This window comes from Fukomys damarensis, unplaced genomic scaffold, assembly GCF_012274545.1.
Source record: "Fukomys damarensis isolate Sample0158 unplaced genomic scaffold, DMR_v1.0_HiC HiC_scaffold_36, whole genome shotgun sequence".
NCBI lineage: Eukaryota > Metazoa > Chordata > Mammalia > Rodentia > Bathyergidae > Fukomys > Fukomys damarensis.
This window is the reverse complement of record NW_022900948.1, coordinates 18550925-18566737: the sequence shown is the minus strand read 5'-3', so window position 1 is coordinate 18566737 and position 15813 is coordinate 18550925. Positions and strand designations below refer to the sequence as shown.

The window sequence follows — 15813 nt, the reverse complement described above, 5'->3', positions numbered from 1 at the left end:
TTTATATTTATATAAAAAGACTAATAATAGTATGTTATACATCGATAGCAGCAACAGCTTTTCCAGGTTCTGCAGTCATCTGAACAAAATTATAGACATTCAGCACATTCCATTAAAAACAAAACAAAACAAAACAAAAAAAACAAAGAAAAGAATAATATCCAGAAAACAGCAAAGTTCTGTTGCTGTTATGGTACCTGGCACCATTTTTTCTTTTAAATTAGCATCTTAATCATCATCTGGAAAGAGAACATTCTAGAGTAATATCATTAAATGTAGCTCTGATAAAGCACGGTCCCTACTATGTATCATAAAGCAGGTACAAGATATCATTCATAGAGGTATGATACAGTACCATCCTACATCAATAATACTACAATCACTTTGGGTTTGAAATTTACTTTGCCTGCAAATAAGATTGCTACCCCTGTTTTTTTCTGAGATCCTGTTTTCTCCAAATCTGTACTTAGTACTTAGTACTTTAATGAGGTATAATTTATGTATTTAAAATGAACAAACTTAAATGCAAAGCCTGATGAGCTTTGATAAGCATGAACACTTGTGCAACCATTATCTCCAAGATAAAGACATTTCCATGACTTCAGTCAATGCCCTCCCGTCCCATCATCCTACCCTTAGCCCACATTACATTACACACCATCACTGTTCTGATTTTTTTTGATATTGCAGATTGAACCCAGCTGCACATGATAAGCAGAAAGTCTACACTGAGCAAAACATGCAGCCCTAACTAGTCTACAGGGGTTTTTTTGTTTTTTGTTTTTGTACCAGGGATCAAACTTGGGACTTTGTGCTTGTGAGGCAGGCAGCAGAACCACTGAGCTAAGTCCCCAGCCTTTCCAGTTTGGTTTTGTCCATTCTTATATTTCTTGTAAACAGAATGGTGCAGTGTGTACTCTTTCATTTTGTGGATTCTCTCTTCATTCCTTTATCCTACAGTGCAGTAGTCTACCATGAGAAATACATATTTTTTATTCTTCTAGTGATTGACAGGTGTTTCCAGTTTGGGCTATTACAAATAAAATCACTATGAGCATTTCTGTATATGTCTTTTTTTTTCAACACATGTATTCATTGGGGCACAGGCCTAATATATACATATTCATTAGGGTATAGAGTAGAATTTCTCTATTATGTGATTAATGCCTGCTTCCTTTTATAAGAAACTACCAAACAGGTTTCCAGAATTGTTGTTGCATTTTATATTCTATTCCATTATTCCCCATCCTTACCAATATTTTATGATGACTTTATTTCTCTTTCTTTTTGTGGGGGGGTCCCGGGGATTGAACTTGGGTCCTTGTACTTTCAAGGCCGGTGATAGAACCACTGAGCTAAATCCCAGCCCCTTACTAATACTTTGAATTACCAATCTTTGCCAGATATGGTGCTACACACCTGTAATCCCGGCACTTGGGAGGCTGAAGCAGGAGGCTCACTGTGAGTTTGAGGCCAGTCTCAGATTCATAGTAAGTTCAAGCCGGCCTGAACTACATAGTGAGACCTTATCTCAAAATAAAATAAAATAAAAGAGTTACCAATCTTTATATTTTTATCCATTTTGGTGAATCTGTACTTATATCTCATTATGATTTTAATTTATTGAGCAACTTTTCATAGGTTTAGGAGATATCTCTCTATTTTGAAAATTTTTGGTACTGGGGATCGAACTCAGGGCCTTGCATTTGTGAGGGAGGCAGTGGCACCACTGAGCTAAATCCCCAGCCCAGGAGATATCGCTTTTAGTGAAATCTTTGTTCAACTCTTTTGCCCATTTAAGACCTTCCGCTTATCTTTTTCTTCTTGATTTGTAAGAATTCTTTAGATATTATGCTTACCTATCTTTTGTCTTTTTCAGTCCATAGCTTCCTTTTTCACTTCTTTGCAGTGTTATTTCAGAAGCAGAATATTTTAATCTTTATGAAGTCCATTTCATTATTTTTTTCTCGTCCAGATAATAAATTGTGTTTTAAGAAATAATTGTCACTGGGCGTGGTGGTGAACACCTATAATCCCAGCACTCAGGAGGTTGAGGCAGGAGGATTGCTGTGAGTTCAAAACCAGCCTGGGCTACATAGTGAGTTCCATGTCTGTCACAACTGCATAGTGAGACCTTGTCTCAAAATAATAATAATAATAATAATAATAATAATAATAATAATAATAATATACCTCAAGGTCATAATGATGCGTTCTCCTGTTTGCTTCTAGAAAATTTATAATTTTACCTTTCATATTCATTCCCCTAAAATATATACTAATCAAATTTTTAGTAGAGTTTTAAAAATAAAACTTGATGAGTGGATTCTAATACTTGTCTGAAAGAAGAATGGTTCAATAATAGCTCAAAGTCTTTCTTTTCTTTTTTTTTTTTGTTTTTTTTTGTCCAAAGTCTTTTGCAAAGAACAATTGCATTATAGGCACCAGAATATTTTATAAAGACATGTAATTTAAAATGTACATTACTATGAAGAAGTAGAAACTTTTGTAAAAGACCTTTTTTTTAAGTAGTAAGGGTTGAACTCAGGGCCTTCACACTGAGCTACATCCTCAACTTGTTAAAAATATTTTTAAAATTTTGAGATAAGTTCTCACTAAGTTGCTCAGGCTGGGCTCAAACTTACAGTTTTCCTGCCTTAGCCTTCTAAAGTACTGGGATTTCACACATTTGTCATCATGCCCAGATAAAAATCTCTAGTAAGACCAGTGAAGTTGTTGTTGTTGTTGTTGTTTTTCTTTTGAAGGGTTCCTTATTGAGAGCAGTATTATGAATAGGAGCTTCTAAGCACAAGAAAAAAGGTGTAAAATCCATAAATGTTATTGAAAAGCTATATATCCATCTGGAATAGAAATAAAATATTTACTGTACACTGAAACAAAAATAAATTCCGCATGGATTATGGATGTTAACCCTAAAAAAAAAATCACACAAGTAACTGGATATGGTGGCACCAACCCTGTCATCTCAGCACTCAGAGGCTGAGTCAGAAGGGTCATGTGCTCAAGGTCAGCCTGGGCTACAGAGTGACACCTGTCTCAAAAGTCACCACCCCTGCTCCCCCACCAAAAAAGTAATCATGCCAGCAAGCCATATACAGCAGGGGTGTTGCAGTACTCCAGCTAGCTGAGAACCTAAAGCAAAAGAATTGTGAGTTCAAGGCCAACCTGGGCAAAACTAAGACTCCACCTCAAAAATAAAGAAATGAATAAAAAGAAATCATACAAAATATTGAAACCAAATATTATAGGAAATGTGTCCATAACTTTGATTAATATTTTATGCAGGTGCAAAAAAATGACATATTAGCCATGTAAAAATTGTCCTTTTCATGAGCTTATAAACAAAGTTAAAAGACAAGCAAATTAAAACAATGAGATAACAGTTTTGGGAGATCATATGAGGAAAAGTATCTTTTTTTGAGACAGGGTCTTGCTACATATTTCAGACTGGCCTTGAATTCACAATGACTTGCCTGCCTCAGCCTCCTAAGTGCTGGGATTATAGGCATGCACCACCAAACCTGGCTAGAAAATGAAAATTTTATAATAAGAAAATACCTGTTGTATGCCAAAATGATCCCTTGGTACATTGCTGGGGCACACTTAAATTGGTATATTCTGGTGGTGAGGCATATACCAGTAGTCCCAGATACTCTGGAGACTGGCTCAGGAGAATCCTTCCAGCCCAGGAGGTCATGGCTGGCCTCTGCAACATAGCTAGACTTTATCTCAGAAAAGTTTTTTGATATAATCTTTTGGAAGACAATATTCACTGGTTAGAATTTTAAATGTGTAAACTTTTCAATATAGAAATTCCATATGACATACTTGTAAGACCCATTGTTATTTTTTGTACCAATATAAAGAACAATATTGACAATCAAACTATGACACAATGCTTTCTTACACAGAATTTGTATTTTATATTCAGTGAAAGAGCTCTTTCATGCTACATTTGCAGATCTTCACTCTTCGCAAGTATAAATAGGAAAAATAAGGAAATAAATAGGTAAAGGTATTCTTTTGTTTTGTTTTTTTTGTTGTTGTTGTTGTTTTGTTTGGTAGCAGGGATCAAACTCGGGACCTTGTGCTTGCAAGGCAGGCAGGGGAACCACTGAGCTAAGCCCCTGGCCCCAAGCAAAGGTATTCTTAAAATAATTTCACACTGAAAATCTGACTCTTGTGATCACTTTTAATTCAGAGTCATCAATGGTATATTTTCCCCCCTCAGGTTGTCCTTTGTGGCATCCAAATCAGCAGCGATAGAAAATGTCACTAAAAAGTGTTCTTCTGAGCCAGGTACAGTGGCACACACCTGTAATCCCAGCACTCAGGAGGATGAAGTAGGAGGATCACTGTGAATTCAAGACTGGCTGGGCTACATGGTGAGTGCCAGGTCAGTCTCAACTACATAGTGAGACCTTGTCTCAAAAAACTAAAAACAAACAAACAAACAAACAAACAGCGCATATTCTTCTGCTATAGTTTCTAAGATTTGTTACCAAGCCACCCACACCCTTTCTTGGGTTTTGATGCACATGTACAGTCAATGGTAAGAGAGTTTCACATCGAGATGTGAACAATTAGGTGTTTGAAATTGATGAGTGGCTGTGGTGTAGCTCAGTGGTAGAGGGCTTCCCTATCTTGTGCAAAGCCCTGTATTTGGTACCTAGCACTGAACAAAAATTGACTATGTGTTCTGCATCAAAAATTTCTCTAAGAACATATTAAACAAAGTATCAGTTTGTGAAAAATACATACAACTTGATTACATTTATGGGGGAAAAACCCTAACTGTTTTGGTAGGCAATATTGTGGATGGCCCCTCCAGAGCCATTCATGATCATCTCGTCTTTTTAACAACCAACAGCTTTTTCAAAATAAAATGTACACACCATGCAAGTCACCCATTATAAGTGTATAGCTTACTACATTTTTAGTAAATGCATACTGCTAAGCAGTCATCACTGTAATCCAAATTAAAGCCAAAATGGCATGATGGGTGGGTCTTTTTGAGGAGCTGATTCTACCACAGCACTTGGTGGAGCCTGCCTGTAGGTCTGCCCAAGGACTCAAAAAGCTGCAGCTATAGCTCCCTGAATCCGAAAATTTGCCATCTACCGATGGGATCCAAACAAGACTGTAAATAACCTCACAAGCAGACTTACATAGTTGATCTGAATAAATGTGACCCTGTAGTGTTGGAGTTTTAATCAAGATAAAAAATGAAACTGATTCCACCTGCCCTTCCCAAGATCATACAGAGAAGGTATCTGTAGCTGATGTGTAATGAACACTGATGGAAGCAACACTCTAGGTTGCACCCAGAGGATGGACACCATGCTCAACAGAGTTGGGCAGGAAATAGTATGGGAAACATCCTAGCCTTAGGTTCACAACAGACACAATGCCTTCCAGCTCTTGGAGACCACGAGCACACCCTGCCCTAGTCATCTTGTATTTCCTTGATATCTTGGCATAAGCCTGAGAGATATGTATCTGTCCTCATCGTACTTCCTCGACATCTGGCATTAGCTGAAGGAACATGTGCTCTAATTGCCTTAGAGTAACCAAAAATAACTACATGGTCATTATAATATCATTAGCATTGTGGTTTTGATCCCCTGGTGGGCTTTGGAAGCCAAGCTAGTTCTGACTATACGCATAGAAGTTAAATAAAGAAAGAAAGAAACTGCTTTCCTACTCAAGGATGGAGCCAAAATTAACTGGGTGTTCTTATTTGGTACTACTCCAGACCCCAACACCTGGGAAAAGTCCTAATAAAATAAAAAACAGATGGGGCTGCTCTGAGTCAAGGTTGCTTTTAAGCTTTCTATTGGCTGGCTTCCACCTCGTGGAGTGTACTTTCCCTTTAATAAAACCTCTGCTTTTCTCACTGCTTCTAGTGACTTGCTCAGTTCTTTATTAGAGATATCAAGAGCCTAGATGTCAGGTGAGATAGGACTACTAATCCAGTAACAAAGTCTCAAAAGTTTATGCTTCTGCATATGTATATAGTAAAAGATCCTGTTCCTGATTTGAGCAACTTCTATGCATAGTACAACTCCACTAAGGTCTATTTGAAGAAGAATGGATTTCAGGAAGGCAAGCAGCAGTATCTGCAGCTCATAAATCATTGTGAGAAACTGGATGGGCTGTACAGAGTGCATCCTTTTGCTTACTGCAGAACTATATGCCTTCACTACTGGTGGAACAGAGATAAGTACCTTGGGCCTATGGCTCTTACACAGGCCACCTGCTGGATGATGGACTGCACTGACTTACAGATGACCTACAGAGAACTTGGCCAAGATACAGGACCCATTCTCTCTGTATCACCACGATATCATGAATGGTACACAGACTTGTCCTAAGTGTCTGAAGCCAGGGAAAGTGACAGCTGAAATCAAGAAAATGATGGCAACCTACAAAGAGAAGAATGCTTCAATTTTACTGTCCCTACAGAACATAGCTTATGACCAGCTCAAAAAAGAACATTGTTTGTATCTAATTTGAATTCCTTCAGAGGAAAAAAACTGTTTCTATCCTCACTGGAGATGGGGCAAGCATTCTGGGTGTTAGGGGGTAAGGTTAAGAAGTCTGCAGGTTCTTGTTGAAACTGCAGAGTGGCTTTGGGCTTGTGAAATGATAGGGACTGGTTTTATGTTGAAAGGGTGGCAGAAAACTTGAATTCTCTATATATTTGCTTTTTGCTTTCATTTTATGATGATTCAGTAATTATATATATATATATAGTCCTTATGTTTGCAAGGCAGGCAGTGGAACCACTGAGCTAAATTCCCAGCCCTATGATTCAGTGATATTGCATTAGGGTCTACAGTGTGCAGGCTCCCACCAGGCAAGAGGCTGACTACATTCCTATGACCCCACATTTCTAGCTTCATTGCGATAAGTACAATACAGCAAAATTGCTGGAGAGATCAGAGTAGAAAAAAGAGATTACAGTACACAATCATGTCCAGAAACACACATAGACATAGGGCAGACTTAACAATGTCCTTGAGTCCATGAATCTTTATTTAATCCTCTCCACGGTATTTCATAGCATTTTTCTTTTTCTTTTTCTTTTTTTCTTTTTTTTGTTGTAGAGCATGAGCCCAGTCCTTTGCCCTGAGGTACATCCCCAGCTCTTTTGAGACAAGATCTCTGCAAGTTGCTAAAATGCCTGTGCTGGGCTTGAACTTGCCATCCTGCAACCTCAGCCTCCAGGAATGCTGGGATTACAAACACGTGCCATCATGCCCAGCATCCACAGTGTTTTATAATTAGCTCTTATAATTTTGACACTGCTAGTTTAGATATCAGTAATTTCAACCAGACTGCGAGTTCTCGGGGCAGAATTTAGGACTTGACCAGAATTAAATCCTCAGCTCCAATACAGTTCCCAGCACAACTTCATGAAAATATAACTACTGACTCCATCCTTTTCACAAAGGATCTTCTTGATGACCCTCTATATTCTGTTTGCCAGTATCTTGTTGAGGATTTTTGCATCCATGTTCATTAAGGAGGTTGGCCTGTAGTTCTCTTTTTTTGGTTGGATCTTTCCCGGGTTTGGGAATCAAAGTAACACTTGCTTCCAGGAATGAATTTGGAAGTATTGCTTCCATTTCAATTTCATTGAAAAGTTTAAAGAGTAGTGGCAGTAGTTCTTCTCTGTCTTGTAGAGTTCAACAGTGAAGCCATCAGGAACTGGGCTTTTCTTAGTTGGTAAACTTTTAATTACATTTTCAATTTCACAGATTCTATTTGAGGGTGTTTAGATTTTTTTATCTTCTTTGTTCAATTTTGGTGTCTAGAAATCTGTCCATTTCTTCTGTGTTTTCCATTTTATTAGAGAACGGGCTGTCAAAGTAGGTATTGGTGATCCTCTGGATTTCTGCTGGATCTGTTGTGACTTCACCTTTTCATTCCTAATTGCATGGATCTGAGCCTTTCTTTCCTTTTTTTGACAAGGTTGGCTAAGGGTTTATCAATTTAATTTACTCTTTTGAAAAACCAACTCTTCTATTCATTGATTTTTTTGGTAGCACTTTCTAAGTAAGTTTCCATTGCATTGATTTTTGCTCTGTTCTTTATAATTTCCCCCCTTGTATGAGCTTTGTGTTGTTCTTGCTCTTCTTTTTGCAGGAGCCTAAGATTCATCATTAGTTGTTTATTTGAGCTTGCTGTTTTCCTAGTATAGGCATTCACTGCTATGGATTTTCCACATAGAACTGCTTGCATTGTGTCCCATAGATTCCTGTATGTTGTATTGGCATTGTCATTCATTTGTAAAAACTGACTAATTTCTTCTTTAATTTCCTCTGTCACCCATTAATTGTTCAGGAGACTGTTGTTTGATTTCCATGTGTTTGTGAAGTTCTTGTGGTTTCTTATGCTTAATCGCACTATGGTCTGTTAATATACATGGGATAACTTTGATTCCTTTGCATTTTTTTAAACCTGTTCTATGAGCTAGTATGTGGTCTATTTTGGAGATTGACCCATGTGCAGCCAAAAAAGGATGTATATTCTGATTTTGTGGGGAGGAACATTCTGTAGACATCTATTAAATCCAATGTTCAAAAGCTTGGTTCAGTTCTAGTGTTTCATTGTTGATTTTTTTGTCTAGAGGATCTGTCTATTTATGATAGTGTGGTATTTAGGTCCCCCACTACAGTTTTATTAGTGCTTATTTGCTTTTTCATATCCCTTAATATTAGTTGTATATAGTTGGGGCATTAATTTTTGGTGCATGTACATTTATGATTGTCATCTCTTCCTCTTGAATTGTTCCCTTTATAAGGATGTAGTGGCCTTCTTTGTCTCTCTAATCAGTTTGGGTTTGAAATTTACTTTGGCTGTGAATAAGATAGCTACCCCTGCTTTTTTCTGGGCTCCTGTCCCATGGAGAACTGTTTTCCATCATTCCACTTTTAGTCTATGGCTTTCTTTTTGCACTAGGTGTGTTTCTTGTATACAACATATTGTAGGATTTTGCTTCTTAATCCATTCTGCCAGCTATTTCTCTTGATTGGTGAATTGAGGCCACTGACATTGATGATTATAACTGATATGTACTGACTTTTCATTGTCATGTTATTGTCCTGTTGTTAGCTCTTTTTAATTTTTCCCTCTCTCCCTTTAGTTTCTTGCCTTACCTGATCGATTTGCTCTTTTGGGCCTCATGGTGTTGTGACCTTCATTTCTTTTTCCAGGATATTGTTCAGAATTCCTTGTAGTGCTGGTTTGGTATTCATGAAGTTTCTCATGTGTTCTTTGTCATGGAAGTATCTTATTTCCCCATCCATTTTAAAAGAGAGTTTTGCAGTACGCATCAGTCTAAGTTAGAAGTTATTTTCTCTTAGGGCTTAAAATACCTCGCTCTAGGCTCTGCTTGACCTGAACGTTTGTTTTGAAAAGTCTGCTGTGACTCTGATGGGCTTTCTTTTGCATGTGACTTGTTTCTTTTCTGTAACTGCTTTCAGTATTTTGTTCTTCTGTTGGGTTTCTTGACTATTATATGTCTAGGGTGTAGATCTTTTTGATCATGGTTAATTGGAGTCCTATATACCTCACTTATCTAAATGTCAAATTCTTCCCTCTGTTTGGGAAGTTTTCTGTCATTAATTCTGTGAACAGTTTTTTGTTAAGTCATTTGTACTTTCTCCTGCTACTTCATGGATTCCTGTCAGTGTTATGTTATTCTTCTTTGCATCATCTGGGAGTTGTTGCATCAATTCCTCATGATCCCCTACTGTTGTTAAGAGAGCTCTCTTTTCCTGGTCACTAACTGTAATCCTGTCTTCTATATCTGAAATTCTATCTTCACATTCATTCATTCTGCTGTGAATGCCTTCAATAGAGTTTTTAATCTCCTGGATATCTGTTTGCATCTGTTTCATGGATTCCATTTCTTTCCCATGCTGGGCATTCATGGCTTCTATCATGGTCCTGAGCTCATCTATTTTTTTGTCTGTTTCTATTCTAGAGTCCCTAATCATGTCTTTCATTGTCCTCACCATCTCTGTAGTCCATTATTGGACTTATTTCATAAGTTTAGTAATTGTTTGAATTTCTTTCTTTCTGTTTTTTGGTACTAGGAATCAAACTTAGGACCTTGTACTTACCAGGCAGGCACTGTGTTGCTGAGCTAAATCCCTGGCCCTGAATTTCTTTTTTTGTCAATTTTGGGGGTTTATTTAAGGGTGCATGAGGTGTGTGTGTGTGTGTGTGTGTGTGTGTGTGTGTGTGTGACAGTACTGGGGTCTGAACCCACAGGCTTTGCCCTGAGCCACATCTCCAGTCCAATTTTTTTTTTTTTTTTTTTTTTTTGTACTAGGGATCAAACTCGGGACTTTGCGCTTGTGAGGCAGGTGGCTGAACTGCTGAGATAAATCCCTGGCCCTCCAGGCCATTTTTATTTTGAGACAAAGTCTCTCTAAGTCACTGAGTTACCCAGGTTGGGCTCAAATTTGTAATCTTAATTCCTTAGTCTTCCAGAGTGCTGAGATTACGGCCATGTACCACTATGTCAACATGTATTCATATTTTTATGATCTTATACTTATTTTTATCTGTCATAATTTATAATACCATACCAAAGCTTAAATTCTTTATAAAATTTAATGGTAATTGAATTTGGGGATTATTCACTTGCTTCTAAAGGCCTCCTAGCATTCCTAACACAATAGTCCTTTATAGTTTTTCAGTTTTTTTAACATTTAGAAATTAGGTTGGCATACAAATAAAATTTTGATTTCCAAATCCATAGCTAATCATCCAACACCACCTATTAAATCATCTTTTCTTTCACTTGCTTAGAATGTCACATTCATTATGTACTCAACTCATGCCTATCTATTTTTCTTTCTAATATAGTTGCCAAAAGTGTATATACACTTGAAGAAAATAAAAACTTGTATAAACATTTTAATATTTTAATTCAATAAATTTATTGAGACATCATGAGATTAATATCATTGGCCTCTACAATTACAATAAGTGCTCAAAGTGGTGGCCATTAGCTTCTAGACATTTATTAATATGGCAAACTGCTTTTTGGGTAAACTTGGTCATTAAGATTGCTGCATATGCATTTCAGTTTCTTCTCTAAGGGCCAGCAGTGCAGTGGGTTTTCTGTAGTATATGATATACTCTAGGGTCCCCCAAATGAGGGTAACACCATCTCATGAAAAAACATCATACTATTTTTCTTTTCCTGAAGTGTATATGTATATATTTTGCACTCTGTTTATATATAGATATAGATGTATAGATATAAATATAGATAGATATCGCAGATCTCCTACTGCAAAGAGGGTAATCAGCAGTGGCTCCAGTGCTGGAAGTCTGAAGTTCATCATCATTATTGCTCTATGGTTTCCGGATAGGCTGCTGTCAGCAAGGGATAGGACACTGAAGGCACACTAAAACAAGCTCCTTTCTGGAAGATGAGAAATTCCTCTGACATGTGACTTTGGCTCAAGGACTCTTGTTGGTCTTGGTGAAACTCTCTTAGAACTACAGTTCCGAGACTTTCCCTCCCTCTCTCTTTCCTAGGAATTCAGCTCTGCATCAAGGTCTGATAGCTTTCCCAGTATGCTCTACTCATTCCACGTTTTTCCTCAAAGACACATTTCCCAGTAGATATGGGACATCTCACCCCTTCTTAGTTCTCCTTCTCAGAACTTATTACTTCTTATTAAGTAATACATGGGTCTTTATAATTTTATTCATCTATTTGTTTTAGGTCTGATAGCACAGAATTAATTGAAATCACTTTATGAATGGTTATCTTCCTTATCAGAATATTTTTGGCTATTTTCATGCAACTACTTTCCAACCAAAGTTGTCTCACAAAAAGTTGCCTTATGATTAATGTATACTTATGATGACAAAGACTTTGGAAGATACGTGAAAAATAAGTGTGCATGCATGGGTATACATGCTATAGTTTGGATATGGTTTGAGTTTGTCTCCCAAAGGTCATGTTTTGGAAGCTTGGCCCATGGTGCCAATGTTAAGAGGTGATGAGACTTTTAAGAGGTGGGCCCTAATGGGAGGTCATTAGGTCACAGGAAGCATCACCCTCAAAGGAACTAAGGTAGTTCTCATGGGACACTGAGTTAGTTTTCAGGAGAAGGTTGTTACAAAAAGAGCTAGCCTGATCCCTCCTCCACCCCTGGCTTTCTGTCTCATAATGTAACCTCCCCTTCTTATAGATGCTGCTACCGTTGTGATGCCACCATGAGGCTTTTGCCAAAGCTGAGTCAATGTTGTTGCTATATCTTTGAATTTCTAAAATTATGAGCTATATAAGCATCTGTTCCATATAAAGTATCCAGTCTCGGACTGGGGATTTAGCTCAGTGGTTCTGCTGTCTGCCTTGCAAGCACAGCACCTGAGTTCGATCCCCAGTACCAAAACAACAACAACGAAAAAAGATAAAGTATCCAGTCTCAGGTATTTTGTTATAGCAATAGAAGAAGAGACTCACATGTTGTGTGAAAACATCCCTGCTTCTTGGCCCAGATTGTAGTATAGTATATATATTTTGGGGTTTTTTAAACAACAATATATTGTGGAACACTTCAATGTCAATATTTCTAGTTCTACTTCATTCTTTTTAATAACTACATAGTATGCTTTTACTTCCTTCCCATATACATTTAAGCAGTTCTGTCTTTTACTATAACGAATAATTATATAGTAAATCAAAAGAAGTTTATCTCTTTGTGGGAATAATTGGTACAGTGCCAGGAAGACCCTTTTCTCCATCTTTCTTGGGTGGATTCAACAACTAGGAAATCCTTGGTAAATAGATATTATAGGATGAATAATGTAATCGCAATGCCTGGAGGAAGGAGATGAGTAGGATGAAAGAATACATAAAAACATGAAGATCCTGACTATTAAATTCTCAACTTCCTATTACTTTGTAAAAGAAATCAAACTACAGATGGTCTCTAAATGATAATGATTTGCACAGAATTTTTAAACTTTGTGATGGTATAAAAAAGATACACATTTAGTTGAAATGATACTTTGAGTTTTGATATTTTCTAGGCTAGGGACTTGTGTTACCATAGTTTCTCACACAATGCCAGACAGCTGTGGCCAACTAAACTTCCTGGTTAGCCCTGTGATCGCAAGGATAAGCAACCAATACTCTACAGTGTATTGTGTTATTAAGCTGTGATGTTCAGGAAGTTAGGTATTAAATGTATTTTCAACCTCAATGTTTCAATTTAACAATAGGTTTCTTGGGACCTAATTGTAAGTCATAGAGTATCTATTATCATTACCCTCTTTAGAAAGAATTATTCAGGTTTGAGGACAAAGCTAGCTAATGCACTTTTGGGCTGAGGCCATTTTTTGTTTCATCTTTAACTTTTTATTTTGAGATAACTATAGATTCACGTACAGTTTTGAGAAATAATACAGAAATATCAACCTACCCTAGTTTCTTACAATGGTAACATCTTGCATAACTAGAGAACAAGATCAAAACCAAGATATTGACATTGAATCAGTCCACACAACTTCAGATTTCACCACTTTTATATGCATTTTTATATATGCATGTGTGCATATGAACTTAGCTCCATGCAACTTTATTGCATGGGTAAACTTGTGTTACCACCACAATAGTCAATATGACTTCTGTAGCACACATTTCGGCCCAGTATTAGCAGGCTATAAGTGCACAAGCTTCCTGCCCCTCCATAATTTGGCTATATTACATTAAAAATAACAGGGCCTTGCTGAGTTCGTTTCCAGCCAAGGTCAACTTGACTCCAACTAAATTCTTCCCCTCTGAATTAACCATTTGTTCTCTTCAGAAAAAATGTGCTAGTGCCCCTGCCTGTGATACTTGTTATCAGCAGGTGTCCCGAGGCCTGGCAAGCTCCCCTCCTTCCCATGCTTGTAATGAATAAACACTAAATGTCCTTGGTGCCTTTTGTCTTTGTTGCCCAGAGCAGCTTGAATCACCCCAAGACCCAGTTTCTCTCAAGTCTCTGTCTGTGTGTCTTTTGTTCATTCTCTCTCTCTTTCCTATCATGAGGGCATCATACTGCCTTTAGGAGCTATGAGGAATACTGGATTAGTTCTCTTGAAAATGAATTGCTATAAAAAATTGAGCCTGGCCTAGCCCTTCCCAGTCTCTGCTTCTTATCTTGCCACATGACCAATCTCTCTCTCTCTCTCTCTCTCTCTCTCTCTCTCCCTCCACACACACGCACACACACACACCTGCCATATGATGTTATCGCCATGAGGGCTTCACCAGATGTAAGCACATGCTGGTATCATTCTCTTAGATCTTCAAAACTGTGAGCTAAATAAACCTCTTTTCTTTACAAATCATTTCAGTCTCAATGTATTTTGTCATAGTCACACAAAATGGACTAAAACATGGGATGGATGAGTGGATGGATAGATAGATTTACTTGAATGACATAATTACAGAGACCACAAAATTCCATAAAAAGCTGTCTATAAGGTGGAGAACCAGGGAAGACAGTGGTAACTCAGTCCAAATCTAAAGGATCTTGACCTGATGGTGATAGTCCTGAACTGCAAAGGCCCAGAAATCAGGGGCTGTAATGGTCAAGACCAGACTGGGCTGGGAATTTAGCTCAGTGTCACCATTCCTAAAGTCCTGAGTTCGATCCCCAGTACTGGGGGGAAAAACCCAAGAGGAAAAGATAATTCTCCCTCTGCAGCTTTTTGTTCCACTTCTGCCCTAAAAAACTTGGATGATGCCAACATCCATTGGCAAGAACAAGTCTTTCCTCTATCTAGTGATTCAAATGCTAATCTCATCTAAAAACACTCATAACACATGTAGAAATAATGTTTTGCCAGCAATCTGGGCATCCCTTACCCCAGTCAAGCAGACACATGAAATTAACCATCACAAATTCTATTATAGGATTCCCTCCTGTTTAGCTTCATAGCCAAAACTATCTCCTACCATTCTCCTCCTGGAAACGCTAATCAGTTCTCAGTCACTGTAATTTTTTTTTATCTTGAGACTTTATATGAAAGGAATCATATAGTATCCTTCTGAGACCATCTCCCCTATCATTATTCTCCTGAGAGTCATCCACATTATTTTATATATCAATAGTACATTTCTTTCTATTGCTGAGTAGAATTCAGCATATGGTACAAATGAACTACAGCTTGTTCAACCATTCAGCCACTAAAGGATATTTGGGTTATTTTCCAAATGTTTGTTTGCAGATATTTTGAATAAAACTGTAATGAATATCCTTACACTTTTTTTTTTCCTGGTACTGGGATTGAACTCTTTACACTAAGCTATATATTCAGCCCCTTTTAAATTTTTTTATTTTGAGACTGGTACTCACTGAGCCACTTAGTTGCTCAGACTAGGCTCAAACTTGTGATCATCCTGACTCAGCCTCCATGCCCAGTTCTTATACAGGTTTTTCTGTGAAAGTAAGTTTTAATTTCTTTGGAATCTTTTACTTATTTTGAAATGTTTGACAGCCAGAGCCAGATAAAGGGGAGGACTAACACAGATGCCTTGGACAGAAGTCTATAAAGAATACTAAAATGCCATTGCAGAATTTTGAAGAAAAAAATTGTATTTTTGTGGTGGTTGTTGATTTTGAGACAGGATCTCGCTATGTGGATTTCACTGACCTTAAACTCACTATGTAACCTAGGCTGGCCTTGAACTTGCAGCAATCTTCTTGCCTCAGTCACCTAAGTGCTGGAATTACAGGTGCACATCACCATGCCTGACTAAAATAA

General features: G+C 37.6%; 1 pseudogene; it reads left to right on the top strand.

Moving 5' to 3' along the window:
* LOC104855554 overlaps positions 1–6537 on the top strand; it is a 28682-nt pseudogene extending 22145 nt beyond the window's left edge.
* Positions 6538–15813: the final 9276 nt, after the last annotated feature.